This window comes from Triturus cristatus, chromosome 9, assembly GCF_964204655.1.
Source record: "Triturus cristatus chromosome 9, aTriCri1.1, whole genome shotgun sequence".
NCBI lineage: Eukaryota > Metazoa > Chordata > Amphibia > Caudata > Salamandridae > Triturus > Triturus cristatus.
Genome location: NC_140592.1, coordinates 1,134,408,547 through 1,134,430,271, shown reverse-complemented (window position 1 = coordinate 1,134,430,271; position 21,725 = coordinate 1,134,408,547). Strand labels below are relative to the sequence as shown.

Sequence of the window (21,725 nt, the reverse complement as noted above, 5' to 3'; positions counted from 1 at the left end):
GAGTCTGAACTGAAAAGTTGCTGGTGTGCAGCTCTGAGGCAGAAACATGGCTCTGTCCGAGTTAGATTGGACCAGGTGCGTCAATATGCTGCTGAGACTTGACCTTAGTTAGGCCGAGAAGAATTCAGCTCAGAGTCAGAAAAGACTATAGGAATGAGTTCTTCATCCAGCACAGTCAGGCCCGACGTTTAGGTCAAGGGAATTGACATGGGTTTCAGTGCTGGGAAGAAGTTAGCTATGGTATCGGAGTGGAACCAGAGACTGGTTCAGGAGGCACAGACAGCACCGCTGGCGGATCTACCGGCAGTTACCCGACTTGGAGTCTCTGCGGATCCTTGGGCCCCAAGGTGTGCCAGAACAGAAATATTTGCAACATGGCCTCTCAGAAGTCCTCAATCTATTGGACTTCAGTGACTTCTTCTGGAGTGTGGGAATAACATCTTTACTTCACACTGGCCTTCAGATTCATAGGGGGAAACACACCTACCTACCTACAACAGCTCAACCCACACGGGGTGAGATGGTAATTCGCTTACCAGGTCCATTAAGCTACTAGTGCTTCTGCTGTTGCCCAACTTAAAGTTGTCACTTGTCAAGTTATCTCAGAACACAAACCCATGGAAAGCCTCAAGACCAATAGCAGAAGGAAATAGCCTTGAGTGAAGACTGATGAACAATGATTTTAAATATAGGGAGAAATTTACTCGAAGACGATGTCCACCTTAAAAACCAGAAAAAAAACAGTATCAAAAACCAGACATGGCAGTGTGACCGTAGGGGAGCTTGTTAACAAGCAGCCTCTTGTGCCTGCAAACAGTCCATCTTTAGAAAATGTACTGGCAGTATTTTGTGAAACCGCTCAATGGAGCCAACACGCTGTCTCAAAGATAAAACCAGTCAGATGGAAGCTAGCAATAAAAACCCATGTTTCTGCACCGCTGCTGAGGACCTAAATGTCGCTTGAGCGATTTCTGCTGGTACAAGTTCTTAATCGGAGAGTAAGGGCATTACACATGGTAACAAAACTTGTGCTGATGCCCAAATCAGGGGCATAAATTGTGGGTGACGTTACATGGCGGCACAACTACAACCATCCCTGTATTATGGCCATATTAAATGCATTGGCTCGTAAAAAACCAAAAATGTACATGCAAGACACAAAATACTGGAAAATGTATATCATAAATAATCCAATACTCCTTGGTTAATATTGGGATATTCCAAGCCATCACTGTCCCTCCTTCCCATACAAAAGCCATGCATCTGTATGACTAAGTCTACGTCTCTGATTCAAACTGAAACACATAATTTGCATTCAGCGTTTTCTGCAGTGTCCAAAATGATGTATTTAGGTTACATTAAACTACTAAGATGACAGTTAAGAAGCAGAAAGCTAGGTTTGGGATAGGAGATGCATCTTATTCAATGTATTTTGCAGTTATTACAGGGTTAGCTCGAATAGCAACCAAACTGGGGAGATTAATCGATGCCAGCACTAGCTAAATGAAAGCGCCAAAAATGAAACCTAAAAACTTCCAAACTGTGGGCCATCATCTCATCTCCACCCTGCTGACAATGGCAATGCCCCATAAATAGGGCCCTACCAATTACATCACCGAAAGCAACTCAGTGGTGATGTGCACCAGTCTCCAAATGTAGGCCTTGGTCATCTACATCTTCCTGGTCCTCAAAGGCTGACACTAAAAACCCAAGTCACTGCCTGCACATCTACTGTCAACTGCCAAAGAGGTGCAGTTCTACTGCACGCTTTCTTTTTCAAACCAGGCAGCTATAGCCGATTTGGGTTTGTGGCAAAGTAACTGTGCCACTGGAATATCCCGCAGCTCACTGCCAACTGGTCCCAAATAACTTTTGCCTAAAACCACCCAAAAACTTTACACCCCAATTCACTGGTTACTCTGCATTGTCTTTTTAGGTCTCGCCTGACCCAGCGCATGCGCTGGTCTGGCGAGACTTATTGAGAGGGCTCCAAAAAGTGCTACCAGGCCAGCCTAGAGCTACAGTGCATGTGGGCGGCCGCGCGCGCCGCACTTTACCGAGATTACTTTAACTTTCGCGGCCGCACGGCCTCTTTGATGTTTGATCACGATTGCGATCACTTTCACTTTTGAGGCCGCACGGCCGCGCAATAGGTCTCGCTTTTGGGACCTTATAAGTATTTAGTTATGCAACTGTTGCATAGCTAAACACTTATAAGGTCTCAAAGGCGAGACCTATTGGCTATGCCAATGCTTGTTTTTGTTTTATGTTTGAGATCGTGTTTCCGTGGACGATTAGTGAATAACAGCAGTTTAATCGGTGAGATGCCCTGTAACCTCCTTTTTGGGAGTTTAGGAACCATTTGCTTGAGAAATGGTTACAATTTCTGAAACGGAGATTGCAGGGTACGACAGTTTTTAAAGATGATCGATACTGCTGCGCGCGCTGAAATAACAGGAAGGCAGAGTGGACGTCGGACAAGATAATAAGTGGCATTGTACTTTTCAAGGGAACGACTCCAGATATCAGTTCCTCAAAAGAATTCTTGGACGAGTCCCAAGCATTCCCGCGCTGCTTCAGCAAATGCTCGTCTGGAAACGCGGCTGGAGTCGAAGGCCAAAGATCCAGGCTGAAGACAATCCGCCAGTGCTGCCGGGATAGGCAATTACAGCGCCCAGCTAGCTCCTCTGACGCCCTCCCGCTGTCCCCACGAGCTGTTTGTAGCCGTCAGGGAAGCAGTTGCTAGCAACACACAGGGTGCACTGTTCACTCGTGTGCTGGCTAAAAAGGTAATCCTCTTTGCAAACACAAGCGCTTTCACATGTCTGGCACCGCCACAAACAATGCTGTTTCTTTGGGACTTGCAACCTTCTCCATATAAAGCTAACAGTTAGTTTGTGACCACTTATGTAACTAACTGTAGGACCCATGCACCGACGAATATATAAAAGGCACTGAAAATATACAGCATACATTATTTCGGACAAATGAGATGACGTGAAAACCTTAGAAAATGTCTCCCAAAAGCTCGCTCTCTGAAGAAAAAAAAAAAGTAAGCCCATTTGTTATCCACAATTAAAAAAATGCAGAGGCAGAGTTAAAATTAACATATTGCTTTTGTGAACAACCAGAAAAGCTGAAGGAAGACTCACATGCATGTAAACTCTCAAACAAATGTGTAAAAATATGCCATGCCAGTGAAAATAAAGGAGGCACAATAACAAGTTATTTAGAGCTGTACCAACGCCCAGGGCATATTCTTTGGGGTCAAGTTTTCATATTTACTCTGTTCACAGCTAAGTACAGCCAAGTCCCTGCAGCACCAAGCCTTTGGCTGCACTAGTCTTCAACATGATTTAGGGAAAGAGGATGGTCTGCTGCGAACGCAAGCTATATACATCTTATTCACATAGATGTTCAAAATTGTATGCATGGTTCTTTCATTAGTGCAAATCATTCGCCATTACGACAAGCACGCCAAGGAAATGCAGGGAGTTGAATGCTCAGCTTGCATTATTAATAGTGGCTCTAAAGTAACCATAAGTTCACATGTTTAGAACATTTAACAATTTGCGGCTTTGTTCAGCTGCTTTCGACACAGTTGACCATGACACTCTATGCCACCTTCATAGTGTCTTTGGATTAGAAGGGACTGCTCTCGACTGGATCACACCCTACCTACAAAACAGGACTAGTGTCGTCCATTTCGCCCCTTTCTCATACAAAATGTACTTCACAAAAGCTGGGGTCCCTCAAGGTTCTATCATCTCGCCGACTATGTACAAAACCACAAGGCCGCATCTCCCCTGCCTTGAGGGCCCTTCACTGGTTACTAGAAGATTCACCTTCAAACTGTTTTGAATCACCCACCCATCAAAACATGGAACAAGACCACTTTTTGAATCATGAATAAAGTTACCAAATACATCCAACCCTTGCCTCAAAACCCCTGCATACAGGGGAAAAAACATGCGTGATACATCCTTTCTCTGTTTAAGCAGCCAAACGATGGAACTTATTGCCCCAAACATGAGAGCCACAGATAACTAGCTTATTTTCCGAAGACTACTCAAGAGTTGATCTCTTTCATACATGACCACCACACTCAAACACAGATATACAGCATATGCCTGTGCATGTAAATATGTATAATTGGATTATGTGTATTTAAATATGTGCATTTCTTTGTACACAATATATACTATTTATAACTTAAAAATATGGATATACTTTATGTCCACAAAAAAATATATATATATGGATCACTGCTTAGTTTTCATACAAGTTATTTGATTAGATGCTTATGGGACTCTGGTTATTCTATTTATCACAGTCTGTAAATACAATCAAAAACATTTAATCTATAAATGCTTCACTATTAAAATTGAGGAAAAAATGAAATGTGTTAAAAAAAAACATAAAAATACACAAATAAATCATCTGAAAGCCTGATTTTTTAATATCTATCCATACTTGCACATATAAAATTGTATTGCCTAAAGTTCCATATCTTTTTATTATTTTCCTTATACATGTATAATCTTTGTAGATATGTATCTATATATTTGTCTCTTTACTCCTACTGTAGAAAGAAAAAAAATACAACCTTCAGCTCCCTCTAATGCACTACTGTCTCATCCAACACCTCTCTCAATACATTCTCTACTTTCAATCTGACATCCCAAGCCAGAAAGCAGGCGGTGTCCCTCAGCAGCAAGCCCCTAAAAGACTGGGGCCCCGGGCCAGAGCCACATATGCCCTTACCTTGGAGTGTGGAAGAAACTCAACAGTAATTGTACAGACTCCGCCTGTTCCGATGTGTAAACTAGCTTGAATAAAAATTCAAGAACTGATTTAACAACAACAAATAGAGTAGCAACACATGCAGCCACAATTTTGATCATGGGCTTTTGATGAAATGTGGAACTTAGGCCAGGTGACCGAGACAACCCAGAAGAAGAGCTGCAGGACTTGTATCACAGTGCATTTTGCTGGTGCTGGTATTGTCCCTACAGAGCAGCATTGTGCTGAAGGTAAATGTGGAACAGAACTTATATGTGCCTTTTACCTAGGTCACAGCTCCTATTTTATTAGAGTCCCTGTAATACAAAAAAAAAAAAAGATACACACAAAAGTGGTGGCCACTTCTGCTTATCTCTACCTGCTCCCGAGTACAGGAGTCCACTTGTGCAGAGATGTTCTGCCTTACTCAGCTTTTAAAGTATCACTAATGAGGGTCAATTCAACTAGGTGGACCAACATTTTCCATATATCACTAACAGCAATAAAAAATCATCACAGGCCAAATGTCCTCATAGGCCCTTGAATACTCCAGTGGAGAGGCACAAAATAGCTCCTGCCCTAATTCGGATTCAGAAAGTATAGGTTTGTATCATACGGGGGGGGGGTGTCCACACTGGTCTTGGCTTAAGCTATGATCATTTGAATGGTATTGTATGCAATCATGTTGCCGTCATGATTCATGGGACAGGTGGACAAAAGCACTTCTCTATGAGAAACCACTAATATCAAACTATGGCCATTTAATTATTTTATGTGCTCTTTCATGGTCTACCGCAGCAATAGTACCCATATTCAACAAGCATCTGCAATGCAATAGGTCTTACATTACTGAAAGTTTGAGCTAATGGCGTTGCATTATTATTTGCCACGCCAATAGCTCAAACTTTCAGTAAAGCGAGACCTATTGCATTGCAGATGCTTGTTTAAAAAGTATCTATTACATGTTCGAAATACAAGCGATCATTTTTAAATATAAAAGGACTTGAGAATAGTGAAGGCCCAAACAAGGTGTTTTACTCAGAAATATGGCCTGCAGCATCCCCAGCCCACGGCACGATGGGGGGAGGGGTAAAACTATTCCACCCCAAAGGGCGTTGCACGCCTGTTTTAGCGCTCCCGTTAGAGAAAATCCACGCTGGAGAACGTTCGCTGATGGCTAGGTGGGATAATGTGCGTCAGGGTCGCAGGGCAGCGTGTTTGTACAGCATGGCTGACAAGGGCGTAGCAAGGTGGGGCCGGAGGTTCATGCTGCAAATTCGGACAAGCTCGTCAAAAGGGGCCCAAAAGACAGATTGGCTGGGGCGGTTGTCTATTAGAAGCAGGAGACAAGTGGGAGGAAGGGAGAGTGTCCAAGCGTGTCAAGTTGGATGGGGGGGATGCACGATCTGTTCTGTTTCGGTCAGTAAATCAGATTTGATGGTGAAAAGGATCTCCACTGTACTGGGTTTTCATAAGGTTAGATCAGAGAAAGGGGGAGGGGAGCTGTGACAGACTTCATTGATGGCCTTGTCTTGTCGTTGTATGTTGAGTCTATGAAACAAAAACACGTAGAATCCATGCAAAGGAGAGACAATAGGAAGTCGTAGACAAAGAAACTGAATGCCAAGGTTTCATAAGAGAGGCCAAAGAGGAAGTTAGGTGATCCCAGACCGGAAAACAGGGCATATAACATCCACAAAGGATTTATGGGCCGGAAGTGTGGATTAGCGCCATGAAACTCTTCACACTCACCAAATCGCATACATAATAGTCTGCTGAGAAGAGCCGCCAGCTTCAGGTGACGCGCTTTATACATTTCAGAAAGTGAACATCGTGTAGCTAAAAAAGTAATGTGCACGGCTGCTATGAAGATCAAGTGTGGTGTGCCGCTGCATAACAAAGTATCATTTCAATAAAAAATTATGTGGCGAGCCGCGTTATAAGAAAGGTGCGTGGCCGCCATTGATCCAGCTGAAACTCGGCATGCCAGTTTGTTTGAAAAAGTTTTACGAGCCATGCATAACAAATCTTTTTTTAAAGGTGTGGCCGATATTCTTAAAAGTGAAGCTGGCGTGATGCGCTCCTTTACTCTGAGCTTGTGCCTGTGTTGTTAATAAACAAGACAAGCCCGGATTCTAAAGTGGTCCGGACGCGAGCGCCCGCCGCGTGAAAGTGAGCAAATTTGTCATATGTTAACAATTACGGCGAGACGCGGCAGAGCGTGGCGCTCGCGCTGGGCGGGGGAGCGCATTCCAGGCGGGGGAGCGGACCCTTTGAAGTATGATGCCGAGGGCGCCAGTGGGCTGAAGCGCTTCCCCAAACGGATTGCATGGCGGCACGATGCACGTGATTGTGCGCGTGCTCGCCATGCAATCCAGTTTTGGCAGCACTTTGAAATGCCCCTCTTACTATTGTCTCGCATAGCGATTGCGTAAACGCAATATCTAGGCGAGACCTAAAAAGGGCGACCGCATGTCCCCCAAGTACTATCAACTTACCTCACTCCTTGACAGCAATATTAAAATCATCGTTAGAGTCATTTATGACCGTTTGGTCGAATGGGCAGCTGATGCGGACATACTCTTCCCTTTTCAATTCGGATTCCGGCCAAAACGAGGAACCAATGAACAATGTCTGAATCTGGCTCAGACCACATCTAAATACACTAAGGCCAAGGATTCCCCCATCTACTTAGCTTTCATGGACCTATCCACCGCCTCTGACTCCGTGAACAGAACCAACCTCCGGTTAATGCTGCTGGATCAAGACGTGGACCCCCCCTCTGGTGAATTTCTTGCACTGCCTGCACTCAGATCATTCAGCCTGGGTTTGTTTAAATTCGTTTGAGGAGCTTTCTTCTGAATTTCCTATGAAGTTTGGAGTGAGGCAGGGCTGTATATTGGCACCTTTATCATTTACTTTATATAGCAATAGATTAACAGCCCGTGTATCTATTTCCCACACAGATATACCCTGAATTGCAGGCTCCCCGGTCCCCACTTTACTGTATGCGGATGACGCGGTATTGTTAGGCCTCACTCCAAAAGCACTGAGACATCAGGTGGACTGTTTTGCTTCATTTATGCACAACCTGAATCTAAATACTAATTATTCCAAGTCCCACATCATGTCCTGTGGCCCAGGCAAATTAAGGCTAAAACAAAATTAGTATTAAGGGGCCTGTTTTGACGGCTGTTGAGAATTTTCGTTATCTAGGATTACATTTCAGTTCAACAGGGTCATGTACTCCCCATTTTGCGAAGGCATGTGTTAAATTAAATAAAAACCACAGGCACAGTCTGCAACCTCATTAGACCGCAAATTAGGGGGACTGTGTTTCCACCACTGTTAAGTATACAACTCGCAATGCATCAGTGTAGCCACCTATGGAGCTGTAGTGTGGGGTGTCAGTAAATACTGTTCTCTTCAGGCAGAGGAAACCACTTTATCCCAACGGCTGCTAGGTACACCGCGTCCACTCCCAGTCTCATTACCCACTTTGAGTTAAATCAGGGTTTTATCGAGGATAAGATTCAGCTGGCACCTGTTTTATTATGAGTTAGTATTTGGTTGAACACAGCTGCTAAATTCTGTAAGGACAATATATCCGACTGCCTGACATAGGATAAGGTACGCTCCATACACTGCTAAGTTACATACGGGATACTTTGTTTTCTCGGCATATCCTGGTGGTTTACCGAACACAGACGTATTCCCAAAAATGCCAAGTTGGAGGCGAAAACATTATTTAGGGACAACCATGTAAATATCAGGCTGAAACACAAGTTATCCAAACCCTCTGAGTTGCATTACTAGTCTTTTATACACAGACGCCCCCTTTGCATCTGTCGCTCGAACCGTTAAGATGGGAGTGGTCACTTATTTTCCGCTTCAGAGCAGGGACAATTTATTGGTCTTTACTTTTCAAACACTTCTTAGACCCAAAGGGTAACAGTCTCCTACCGGCCCTGTGATAATCAATCTGCACAATCACTATTGCACTTTATGTTCTTCTGTAGTATTGCACAGCCTATCACGAAAGCACCTAACGAGACCCTTGTTACGGAGGCTAGGCCTCTACAGCTGTAGACCAGCTCTCCTCCAGTTACAAGCCCTGTATTCACCCGAAATTGTTTTCAACGTCTGTGCCTTTTTGAAAGCAGCACTTCGGGTTAGACAAACCATGATGGGCTAGTCTGTCAGAATTTTAACGTGCAGTATGGTTCAGCATAGAGTTGGCAGAGAAATTGGGTTTACGCCTGGGGATAGTAGGAGCGCATGGCGGACCCTATTTGAGGTTTTTCTTCTCTCTCTCTATCTTCATGCTCTTTTGTCAGCATCTACTGCCTACAATACTGTAATGGAGCGCTGAAAACTGACTTTGACTAGCACTTTTCGGTTTATTTCAGGCATGATTAGTTAATGTATTATTTGATGTGTTGTTGAACCCTAAAAGTCCTTTATGCACTAATTGTTTAACTGTTTTTAATGTACGATCATTATAAAAAAATTATATACGATTATAGCTATGTGCAATATTTCTGTGTACTTTTTTGGCTTATTGTTTTTTAGACCGAATAAAGTTATATTGAATGGAAGTGGTACAACCCTGTGGGATAACCACACAAAAACTTCAACGACCGGCCTTCTGCCTGAGCTTGGCCCCATATGCATGACCTTTTTTCTCTAGCCTACCATGAGGTACAACTTAATCCTAATTGGACCAGTACAGCAACATTTCTCAAAACCCTTGGGCTTGCAGGGTGTACAAACAACGATGAGGCAACCCAAGTTTGTATTTAGAAAGGTCAGATGGGAATGCTTTACACCTTGAAGCACTGGTGACTTTTGCCTACGACAGTTTGCATTCTAGGAGTTGGCTGTAGTTTTACTTTTTGCAGCATGGAGTTTAGACACTCTGTGGGCTAAAAAACCAGGACTATCTAAAGGTGTCAACCAAGACACCGGGTCACGTGGCAGTTATGTAAACTCCTTTCTTTCTCAACAGGAAACAGCCTACCTGTAGATAGATGCATGATGCTTTTTTCTAAGGCACCGTACCGGATGCGCTTCTGCATGTTGCACCAACTATAGAGAAAGCAAAAATAAGATGGGCAGCCTTTCACACACACACATCAATATCATGGGGAATATTCTATCTCACCCATATCAGGGGTTCCATGTGCTACTTATTTGGAGGCTATCGTCCCTCATTTTTAATCTAAGACTGTCCATATTCCTGTTGTGCCCTGCAAATTATACATTTACCCTCAATGCATAACATTTTTTAGGACCTCTCGGACCAGCATGTCAATCTCAGAGGCCCTCAGACTTCAACTAGACAGGTTGAAAGTGCAGAGCTCTGGTTCAGTGAAGATCTTCGGTTCGCCACACACAAAGAAATTAGCAGGTCAATATTTCGGAACATTTAAATCCCTGAGGAAGTTCTTACCCCTGTTAACCAGGGCAGCGAAGGAAATGGTTACCCGCGCCCTGATCCTCACACGCATTGACTACGCCAACGCGCTGTATATCGGTTTGCCAGGTTACCTATTGAAGAATCTGCAAACAATGCAAAATGCGGCGGCCAGAGTCTTGCTTAAAGTAGCAGGAAGGGCAAGCATAAAACAACACTTGTGTGATTTACGCTAGCTCCCTGTGGTCCAAAGAGTTAAATGCAAGGCTCTGACCCTCGCCCATGCAGCCCTTCACGGATGTGGCACGCTCTACCTTAGGAATTGTTTTAGCTTTTATGCGCCATGGAGACAACTGCGCTCCCACCTCACAGTGTTTGGCTGCGATCCCGCGCTTCCGTCCGGCAAGGATGGGGGGTAGCTCCCTCTCGTATAGGGCTGCAGAGGCTTGGCGCTCTCTGCCAAACGCACTACACAGCACCCAAGATCCTAGGCCGTTTAGGAAGCGACTTAAAACTCTTGTTTATTTAAGCTGCAGTCTCCTCTTCTTGCTATATTATCATGTGGCTCCCGCGCCGGGACACTCTTGAGTAGCCGTGCGCGTTATAAATGCTAATAACATAACGTGCATGAAACGTAAGCGTTCCCTCTAACCCACATACATGCATTAAAACAAGTGATGGGAATAGTTTGGTCTTATGTTTAATGGAAAGTTTCATACCTAGCTTCACAACACAATAAATGTAGCGCAACCTTCCTTAAAATAAATAAGTGAAGGACAGGTGGCAGTGACAGAGGGAATATCACACATACGGAACAGCCCTCTTCACAGAATAGGTACACTGAGGGAAGAAACGGTGCAAACTTCTCGACTTCAGAAGTAATTTACAGACAACTACAGTAGAATCAGCGCACGTTTTCCCATCACAGGACAGGTGCAAATTAGGCAGCAGCAGCGCAATTTTAAGTCTCACACAAAAAAAGGAAAAGTATGGCATAAGTAAATCAGTTTCTCCCTCTCACATAAGACAATAGGTGCAAGCTTCCATTTCCCACAGAACAGAACCAGCAGGGCAGACTAGTACAAGGTTTCATCGCCCACAGAATAAGTACACTAAGGGTGTAGTAGGCTGCAGACTCGGCTCTAGAGTGGGTGCCTAATCAGTGAGATGAATGTGCAGGTGAATGAGTTGGTGAATGTGTGAGTTAAGACCACATTCTTGGTTTGCTGATATTTCCCGTCCGCGTCTGAAGAATCCTGCTGCTGTCACTTGGAAAGCCTCCGTTTCTGGTGAATCTTCGGTGTTCCATATACTGATAATTAGCCATCCCCTAGTCGGTCACTGTAATTTGAGCAGCCTCGCCATAGTGTAACTATGCCCTAGACGTACCGAGGGTACAATCGTCTTAGAAAGGTTTTTGCATGCATACCAAGCGTTGTGCAATCCCAGGCTTGTGCTGCACCTGTTCAAAATGTGTATACATCAGGCGAGGTGGGGACAACTAAAGAACGGCACATAGAAGACATGTGAAAAAGCCATACCTATCCCGGTATGGAGAACGTAGATTAGTTTACAGTGCGAGCTGGCCAAGAGAAGATACACTGTGAAGGGTGAACCAGGGGTGGAGGATTGTGGGAGCTCACGGATGACATGCTGCGTCAGATTAGTCCTATGTTGATATCAATGATGCAGGCACTCTAGCTTGAGGAAAACCTGCACAGACCTTTCCGGGCCGAAGCTTGAAAGAAACCTCAAAGCCAAGCATGTTTATTTTTACAAAAAGGAATTATCAAAGGCACACGGTGCGAGCATTTAGGTACGTTTCAAAGGCTCGCTGTCTGATCAGGAAAATGCTTAAATGCGTTTAATTATTCAGACAGCGTGCTCGGCTGGCTACTGCATGCAAATGAAATATGCGTCACTGTTTCCCTTATCAGATCTTGCAAATCAGTGGGGCTCTCAAAGTCCAGCGCACGCGACACTGAAGCACAGCTAAATGGTACAGGAGGGAACTGCCTGGGATCGGGTGGGGTTGCACGAGAGAATGCGAGGCTCGGTGCTGCATACTTCCTCTGAAAGGAAACTGCATGCTGTTGCAAGCCCTAGTGGACGGCTCTGGGCTGCAGATCAGCAGAAAGGGATATGGGCGTGCAAACCGCGGAAAATAACAGAAAAAAGGCAAACAACGTGGTCAGCGTCAATGCTGCATGTAGAAGTTAACACTCTGCCACGAATCCAAACACCCCTCTAACCGCGCTACTCACCCCCCCCCCCCCATCCCTCCCCAAACACCTCTTCCACCCCAAAGGGGCAGACTCTGCAGGAAAAACTGGCTTGCACAACCCTGCATGATCGCGATGGCAGCGCGATGCATAAGGAAAGGATATTTTAATTCATTTTCAGGTAAAAGGAGGCCAGTTTTTGCGGGGGATAAACATTTATACCAAAATTCCCCTAAATACGAGTGCTGAACCAGCAGTTATTTCAACGTAAAAAAACAACCTAATTTCAACATTCTGCACGTCGAGACAACCCGAACAGCCAACATATCATAAAAGTTGCCCTACAACTTGAGTGCTTGTACAAACGTGTAGTTCGGAGCGCCCCCCCTCCTCCCTCTGTAAAGTGCACGCCCATGACACGGGAATTGAAACACGCAGCTCGCTGTACATTCCTCCTCACACATACCTCCTTCCAGCGTGAGAGCTGGTCTGGTGTTCCAAGTATCGTGCTGTAGGCGACCGCTGGAAGTTAAGCGTGCTCCCTACTCAGCGGCAGCCGCGCGTCTGCACCCCGGTTCCCTGCAGCCGAGCACGCGACGCGCAGTGCGCCCCTCCACGGCCGGGACCCGCGCTGCTCCTCACCCCGCGCCTGCCGTGCAGCAGCAGCATGACTGCATGCTCTGAGTCACCGGCTGAGCTCACACACACCAGCGAGCGCGGGTGGAGGCCGTTGCTGCGTGCAGATAAGGATTACACAATCCGGACCCAAGAGGCCGTCGCTGCCCGTGCAGCCTCGGTGTCAGACTGAAACCAGCTCTTCCACTCCACAGCGGCGGGCGGGCGGGAGCGTCTTGTGACCCGCGCGCCCTCCTCCCTGCAGCAGCGGGCTCCCGCCCTCTTCCTGTGACCATATAGGGCGGATAAACCCGGCTCAGCCGGGCGGGCGCTCGCCAATGAGCTGGGAATTTCCAGGCATACCACAGCACGGCTGCTTCCAGTGGCCCTGAGAGGCTCGAGTTTGTTCTCCACACACCCTCCTTCGCTGCAGCGCTCAATCCACCGCCTGTTCGATGAGCGCGGGTGTGCAGCCTCCCCGTGGCACGCACTGACTTCCCCCAATTCTGCGGAGGAGGGGGGCGTTTCTGATGAAACTATCAGAAACTCAGTCTGCGATGTAAACACGGCCCCTTCCCAGACGTTTCAAGGGCAGGGTAAAGAGCGAACGTTTTCGAAAGCGCACACTTTGCATAAAGAGGTTTCTACTCTCCCCATCAAAAGCAGGCCGAAGAGTCAAGCCTGCCTGGCATGTGTTTGACGCTGCTCGGTGCAGTGACGATGGGGAAAGAAGACCACATTTCAAGAGCAAGCAACGACAAAGCCAATAGGTTTCTCGTAGTACAGTGAGAGTAAAACGCTTTTGTGTATATCGTTTTGAAATACTGTGCATGTGAAGAAGATGGTTACGCTTGTTTTCACATCTCTCTTTGTACTGCCCTACGTTCTGAAGTGGCCATAAGCAGGCAGGGGCAGCCTTTGCGGTTAGCGCCCCACGTGAAATCACCTTTGGCACTCGCATAACTTTTGAGGGAAAATGTTCCCCAAATTTCTGTTAGCTTAGTAAATATGTTTTTTATAAATTGCATCCTGCAATTTAGTATCCCGCATTTGTGAGTGGAAAAACAACTTCGAGTAGCACACTGTAAAGAGAAAACACAGAACTTAATTACTACGAACAATGAACCTGGCCTACCCCCTTTTTCTCTCACGGACACAGTCAGTGCCATTTACTCAAAAGACAGATACGATTATTATTGTTTCAAGTTATATGAACCATCACAATATAAAAACCACAATCAGGATAAAACAATTCATGGCTTAATCATTTAAATAGATATAGCAGCACTCGACTCTGTCAGGCGCCAAATCCACTAAAGTGCAAGGTGCAATGCGGATCACATAAAACAGAAATAAAACGACTCCATGCACTAAAAGAATTTTGTCAGAAGTGCCAACCTGCTCAATAGACAAAAGATTTGTGGACTATCCCAAAAAACTATAATGTCCAATAAACAAATTATTACAGTACAGCAGACAGGACCCTCCAACAGCATCCCTGCAACTTTATTCAATAACATGAGCATTAGTTCCTAGGGTTATTTGGATAGGATACCAACAATTACTAAAGAGTATTACATTTTGGCTAGGGGCCAGTGATCGGATTTGGTGCAGGGCACAGCATGTACTCCCCAGTTCATTGAATCATATTCCAAAACACAAGTAATGTACTCTCAGAAATAATACTACATTTGCTGTGACAGTTTCGGAAACACCTGTGATACAAAACCAGCTGCCTACACGTATCGCTGTTAACTAAATATGGGCGACTGTTAAAACAATAAATAAATATAGGAGAAGTCATAGAAATCAAGGCACCCAATGTAGTCCAACAGGAAAATAAATAAATCTTCAATGGCAAGGATAGTTTCAAGCTCTCGGGTACTAAAATCATTAGTTTTTAGGTCTCGCCTGACCCAGCGCATGCGCTGGTCTGGCGAGACTTATTGAGAGGGCTCCAAAAAGTGCTACCAGGCCAGCCTAGAGCTACACTGCATGTGCGCGGGCGCCGCGCTTTCGCGGCCGCTTTGATGTTTGATCGCGATCACTTTCACTTTCGCGGCTGCTTGGCATAGCCAATAGGTCTCGCTTTTGGGACCTTATGCAACGGTTGCATGGGTAAACACTTATAAGGTCCCAAAGGCGAGACCTATTGGCTATGCCAATGCTTGTTTAGCTTCCTTGAGGAATTTCACACATCGGGCCGATAACTGCGGGTTCACACCATTCAGACATACTGAGGTAGCCATGTTGCATTATCTTGAGCCAAGTTCACGGAACAGAGGTGTCAACCAGAAATATCTTACATTTTTCAAAGTTGGGCAAACACATTATGTGGGGAAGGCTTTCTTTCTTATAGTTGCATAAGCGGCAATGGTACTCCGTAGACCCCGTTAACTGCCCAAATCTTTAGGCTTTTAGGGGAATTAAACTGCATCTGAGCCTCAATAGCTCTCTTTTAACTGTCAATTTCATGTGAGAGGCTAAGTACATGGCTCTCCCCGCCTCTTGGTACCATGAGTCACATAAGCTGGCATGAGCTTTTCGAGATAGTTCTTGTATGTCCCCAATCCTAGATTGTATCCTTGCTGTTTTAAGCAGCAGGATTGCAATAAGCTTCAGGGTTAGATTATGAGCAAAGATGTTGGGACCCTCCAGGGATTCATCACCTCCCTCAAATAGGGTTCCCACATTAATGCTTTATCGTAGATGCCTCGCCTTATCATTTCCGCCGGTGACCCTGGTGCTGAGCTTCCCATATTATCCCAAGAATCAAGCCTTTAATATAAATGTTTGTTTAAAGAGCCCAAATTCCAGGCGTAGCTGTGATGGTGCTGCATAAGGGAGGTTAAAAAGATGTCTGTTACATCTTAATTGCGCTGTATCCAGCCAACCCGAAATGTGGTCTTTAAAAATCAATGAGCCAGACGTGAGTGTTGTCATAAATTTGGCATTAATTACTTTATAGAGAAGTGCTGGGATTTGGTGAAAAACCCCAACTAGAGGAAGGGTGTTATTCACAGTATATTGCAGCAGATCGTAATGATTTGCCATTTCATGATGTTTTCAAGTCTCTGCAGTCAAAAGAATGGAAAGATCCAGACACTCTATTCCTCGTTTCTTAAGAAAAGGTTATGTGTTGCAGGACTTTCAGGAGATGTTCCGACAGACTCCTAAGGTGAACACTATGTTGGCCACAATGGTGCAAACTTCTGGTTTGGCTTAAGAGGATTCCACATTATCTGATGAGGTTGACAAAAAGGTGAAGGCTTCCCTGAAACGGTCCTACGCAGCTGCTAACCTTTCTATCCGAGCCAGTACATATGCAGTCTATGAGTCTCAGGCTTTGATTAAAGGTTTTCAGACTTTCTATGATATGATGCAGTCTGAAGAGGATTGAATTCCAATCCTGGCAAATATGGAGTGACTATCCTAATTCATGTCGGATATTACTTTTGGTTACCTATGGGCAGCTTCCTCCTCGACTGGGGCATCAATCACTGGTCGGAGATTGTTATGGTTAAGGTCTTGGAAACTTGAGGCTAGCCAGCTTGCCCTGGTTATGAAACTTCCATTTACTGGCTAGAGCTGGATGAGCTTGAGCAAAAAAGCTGCAGAAAAGAAGAAGATATTGAAGCTTTTTCAGTTCTCCATGAAGCTTTTTCAGTTCTCCATGGGCAGATGTTCATTTGTTCAGAAAAAACCCGCCCATGCTCTTACTGCCAAATGTCCCTTTCGATGCCAGGCCTGAGGTCGGGGGCTGCCTTTGCCGGAAAGTCACACCCAACATTCCAGTCTGGGAGTGAGCAACCGCCCAAATGAGTATCACAGGTTGGGGGCACGACTACGTCATTTTTATCATCATTGGCATGCCACGACTTCAGACGAATGGGTCTGCAGATTGTCAGTCAGGGCTAGCCAATCACTTTTCGATCGTTTCCTCCCAGGGGTCGGTTCCTTACTACCTCATTGCCAAAGGGCGATTCAAAAAGACTAGCCATGATTCAGGGGGTTCAGTCTCTTCTGGAGAAAGGGGTGATCATTCATGTGCCTGCTTCACAAAGAAAAAAGGGGTTAGATTTCTGGCTGTTCTTACTTCTGAAACACAATGGTCACCGTGGCCTGTTCTCGATCTCAAGTCGCTGAACAACTATATGGTAGTGGAACACTTCAAGATCGTTTCGGTCCAAACTATTCTTCCTTTGCTTGCTCGGGACGACTTCCTGGTCACGTTAGACCTCCTGCTGGAGCGGAGTTTTCTGTTGAAAATTTATTGTGTTTTAAGCTCCAGTTTTGTTTATATGTTATGATTAAAAATATTAATTTGAAAATACTAATTAATAGTTTGTTTCGTTAAAGTCTGAATTAATCAACATTACTAATGAGAAGAAACGATTACACGTGGGACGCATATATGTTGCTTAGTAATAATGTGCGGTTTAATTAAATGAGTGTTGTAAAAGTGCTATTTGTTTCATGTTTATGCTTTTAAAATAACGTGTGCTAATGCTTTATTGCGTTGCAGAAGGCTAGATAATTACATACACATATGGGTATTAGTGGGGACTAACACTGTTTAATCATTATGCTGTGGTAACGTTGTTTTGTGTTTCTTTTAATTAAGATGGTCCGTTTTGGCCTAAAACAAGATGGCTGCCTTTTACAGCCTGCACTCGAGTGATTGAATTTTGATGAGAGGCCTTGCTGAACATGGTCGAGAGTCACCTGACCGCAGCCTTTGCCTGGTTAGAAAGTTTTCCGTGAGGACAGTAGCTCTGGGAACGATTCCAGCTGCCCTTGGATAAGGATAAAGCCACAATGACTAGTCTGCGGTGGCTCTGCTAAGATATCAAGGAAGAACATTTACGAAAGATACATTTGCAAACTCGAGTTTCCTTTTTCCGTCTTTTTATTTTTGTGATTTTTCCTGAGCGGAGGTTTCCTAAATGTAACTGAGTGACATCCTTTCCTGTTCGCTCTGCTCAGCGGCTCAACGGATATTCAACATTTGTTTGTTACTTCTTATTTGTTATTTTCCCTATAAATGTGTTAGACTAGAGAGGGTCTGTGTTCTTTGGTTCCATTGCGCTTATTGCATTCCTTGTGGTTCATCGCGTTTTGGACTTCTTCCTGAAACTATGCTAAGGACGGCAGCTCGAGAGACTTTACCGAGAGACTTGTCCTGACCCTTTTAGCTAGAATAGGTAACTATGAGAATAATGATTTTGCTAATGATTGACTTTCATCTTGAATTAATTTAGATAAATAAGCATTTGTTTGAATTACGGTGTTGGGTGTTCATTTCTTGTCTTTTATTGAGTTTCAAATGTATTTCCTATGCTTAAAATCATGACTCGGGACAATATCATTAAGGTCGCATTGACCTCATTGTAGATGCAGATTGGTTTAGGTTTCCTCTCCTATATTCAGTGTGGATAGAGTAATAGTGCGAATTTAGTGTGATGGGCCCTAGCGTATGATGTGTGTTTGTGTGTGTGACTGTAGGTTTACTCTGTCCGTGGAAGCAGGGAGAATTTATATGCGCCGATCTGCAGCAGTTTCCTGGTAGCAGAGTATGGTTAATCATTAGAGGAAATATTGACAAGAAACAAAAGAGATCAAGGAGAGATCAGCAAGAAATAGAATTAGAAGAATTGAGGGAGAGTGTTTATTTGGAGTCAAGGAGGGATGATGTGAGGGAGTCTGGTGTTTAATGTTGTGTTATAAAAGACATTTTCAATTTCTCCTAAAAATTGGGACTACATTTTCTTTTTTGGGTTGGTTTTTGTGGTGATAAGATATCACCAAAGGGGGGATTGCTGGAGCGGAGTTTTCTGTTGAAAATTTATTGTGTTTTAAGCTCCAGTTTTGTTTATATGTTATGATTAAAAATATTAATTTCAAAATACTAATTAATAGTTTGTTTCGTTAAAGTCTGAATTAATCAACATTACTAATGAGAAGAAACGATTACACGTGGGACGCATATATGTTGCTTAATAATAATGTGCGGTTTAATTAAATGAGTGTTGTAAAAGTGCTATTTGTTTCATGTTCATGCTTTTAAAATAACGTGTGCTAATGCTTTATTGCGTTGCAGAAGGCTAGATAATTACATACACATATGGGTATTAGTGGGGACTAACACTGTTTAATCATTATGCTGTGGTAACGTTGTTTTGTGTTTCTTTTAATTAAGATGGTCCGTTTTGGCCTAAAACAAGATGGCTGCCTTTTACAGCCTGCACTCGAGTGATTGAATTTTGATGAGAGGCCTTGCTGAACATGGTCGAGAGTCACCTGACCGCAGCCTTTGCCTGGTTAGAAAGTTTTCCGTGAGGACAGTAGCTCTGGGAACGATTCCAGCTGCCCTTGGATAAGGATAAAGCCACAATGAACAATGACTAGTCTGCGGTGGCTCTGCTAAGATATCAAGGAAGAACATTTACGAAAGATACATTTGCAAACTCGAGTTTCCTTTTTCCGTCTTTTTATTTTTGTGATTTTTCCTGAGCGGAGGTTTCCTAAATGTAACTGAGTGACATCCTTTCCTGTTCGCTCTGCTCAACGGATATTCAACATTTGTTTGTTACTTTTTATTTGTTATTTTCCCTATAAATGTGTTAGACTAGAGAGGGTCTGTGTTCTTTGGTTCCATTGCGCTTATTGCGTTCCTTGTGGTTCATCGCGTTTTGGACTTCTTCCTGAACCTATGCTAAGGACGGCAGCTCGAGAGACTTTACCGAGAGACTTGTCCTGACCCTTTTAGCTAGAATAGGTAACTATGAGAATAATGATTTTGCTAATGATTGACTTTCATCTTGAATTAATTTAGATAAATAAGCATTTGTTTGAATTACGGTGTTGGGTGTTCATTTCTTGTCTTTTGTTGAGTTTCAAATGTATTTCCTATGCTTAAAATCATGACTCGGGACAATATCATAAAGGTCGCATTGACCTCATTGTAGATGCAGATTGGTTTAGGTTTCCTCTCCTATATTCAGTGTGGATAGAGTAATAGTGCGAATTTAGTGTGATGGGCCCTAGCGTATGATGTGTGTTTGTGCGTGTGACTGTAGGTTTACTCTGTCCGTGGAAGCAGGGAGAATTTATATGCGCCGATCTGCAGCACTCCAGGATGCTCACTTTCATGTCCCCATTAAGTAGGCAAGCCAGAAGTAGTGTAGGTTTGCTGTTGGAGCACTTCACTTTCAAGGTTTTGCCCTTTGGTCTGGTAACCTCTCAGAGTGTCTTTACCAAGGTATTGGCACCAGTGGTGGCACTGTTTCACTTGCAACATATTTCTATTTTTCCATACCTTGATGACTTGCTCTTATCTGCTCCTCCTATTTTGTAAGGCTCAGGAAGATCTCCAGCTGGTGCTTCAAATGCTGCAGGACTAGGGTTTACTTGTCAACTTTCCAAAGTCCCGGTTGGAACCTACCCAGACCAAGTTGTTCATCGGGGTCCTGTTCGGTGCAAGTGAGGCTCGGCTTTCTGCACAGAGGGTGACGGCGATTCAGACCTCAGTGGATCATCTTCTGGGGCAGTCCCCATGTCCGCCAAGGCTTGGCTGAGAGTTTAGGGCTTGATGGCAGCCTCAACGGCAGTGGTCCCTTGGGCTCGATTTCATCTTAAGCCATTGTTCATCTTAAGCCATTGGTGAATCATGTTCTATGCTTTTGAAGTCCCAGCTCATGCAACTACGACAGTGGGAGGCGGGCGCCGCATCAGATCCACTGGACAGCCAGAAGAAGTCCTGGGACAGGTACGCCACAGCATATCGAGCACTACGAACATGGTGGACAGAAAGACGCGGACACAGAAACCCCGAAAGCAAGGGGATAGGTATTACAATCCCCAAAATCCTGTGCGGCGCGTCACGTGCACGCACAGGAAATGAGGTTACTTAACAACTCCGAGGGCTATGAAAGCCGGGCGTTGGAGGGTAGCGGTGCAGATTACCCTGTTCGTGATAACGCCGAAGACTCAAGACCTGTTCCCGACAACGCTGTAGCTTCGTGAAATGCGGTGGTTGTTTGCCTGGTGCAGTAAGAATGTCTATGACACCACCTCCCCTGTTCGTTTCCTTTGAGGCCGATGGAAGGGGCATACTGCATATTTTCACTGCGCAACAAACCTAGCCTTCATAACAAGGGAAGTGCTCATTATTCTATGGGTTGAATTACCGCTAAAGGACTTTGAGACTGTTGTTTTGAACCCTGTATAACTCCAAACCTTTGATGCAGAGACATTAGAAAGTACCAGGTGGTAAAGTAATTGCGTGTTCGTTAATCCTATACCATAAGTTGACATTGAAGTATTCCTGTGGCTACGTGGCATTGCATTATGAATCAAATAATGCACAACCAACAATCATTCAACTGAACCTTATGAACTATATTTTATGTTACATGCTGTGTGTTTTTGTTCGTCCTATGTAGCAAGGGAAAAGTGAGAGGATGAAAATAGAAACCATCCTTCCTCCCTTGTGAAACGGAACTTTGCACCAACATTAGTGGGTAGTCATTGAAAGAGGAAAGAGTCTTATGTAGTTCAAGTTTGTTTCTTGATCTCGGTCTAATCCCTTGGTTTATGTTCACAGTACGACCTGATGTAAAGGCTTAGCAGCTAGGAAGAGCTTTGATCATCCTTCTTGAAGTCACTGCCAGAGGTGTGTTTCTTTTCTT

General features: G+C 44.4%; 1 protein-coding gene across 2 annotated transcripts in view; it reads right to left on the bottom strand.

Moving 5' to 3' along the window:
* MIDEAS (mitotic deacetylase associated SANT domain protein) overlaps nucleotides 1–21,725 on the bottom strand; it is a 567,044-nt gene that overhangs the window by 285,661 nt on the left and 259,658 nt on the right. The window contains exon 1 of one of the 2 annotated variants that reach the window (XM_085627051.1): nucleotides 12,887–13,246. The exons of the other annotated variant lie outside the window; for it this stretch is intronic. The gene's annotated coding sequence lies outside the window, so the exon portion shown is untranslated. Of the gene's footprint in view, nucleotides 1–12,886; nucleotides 13,247–21,725 lie in introns of those variants that run through there. 2 annotated transcript variants of the gene reach the window in all.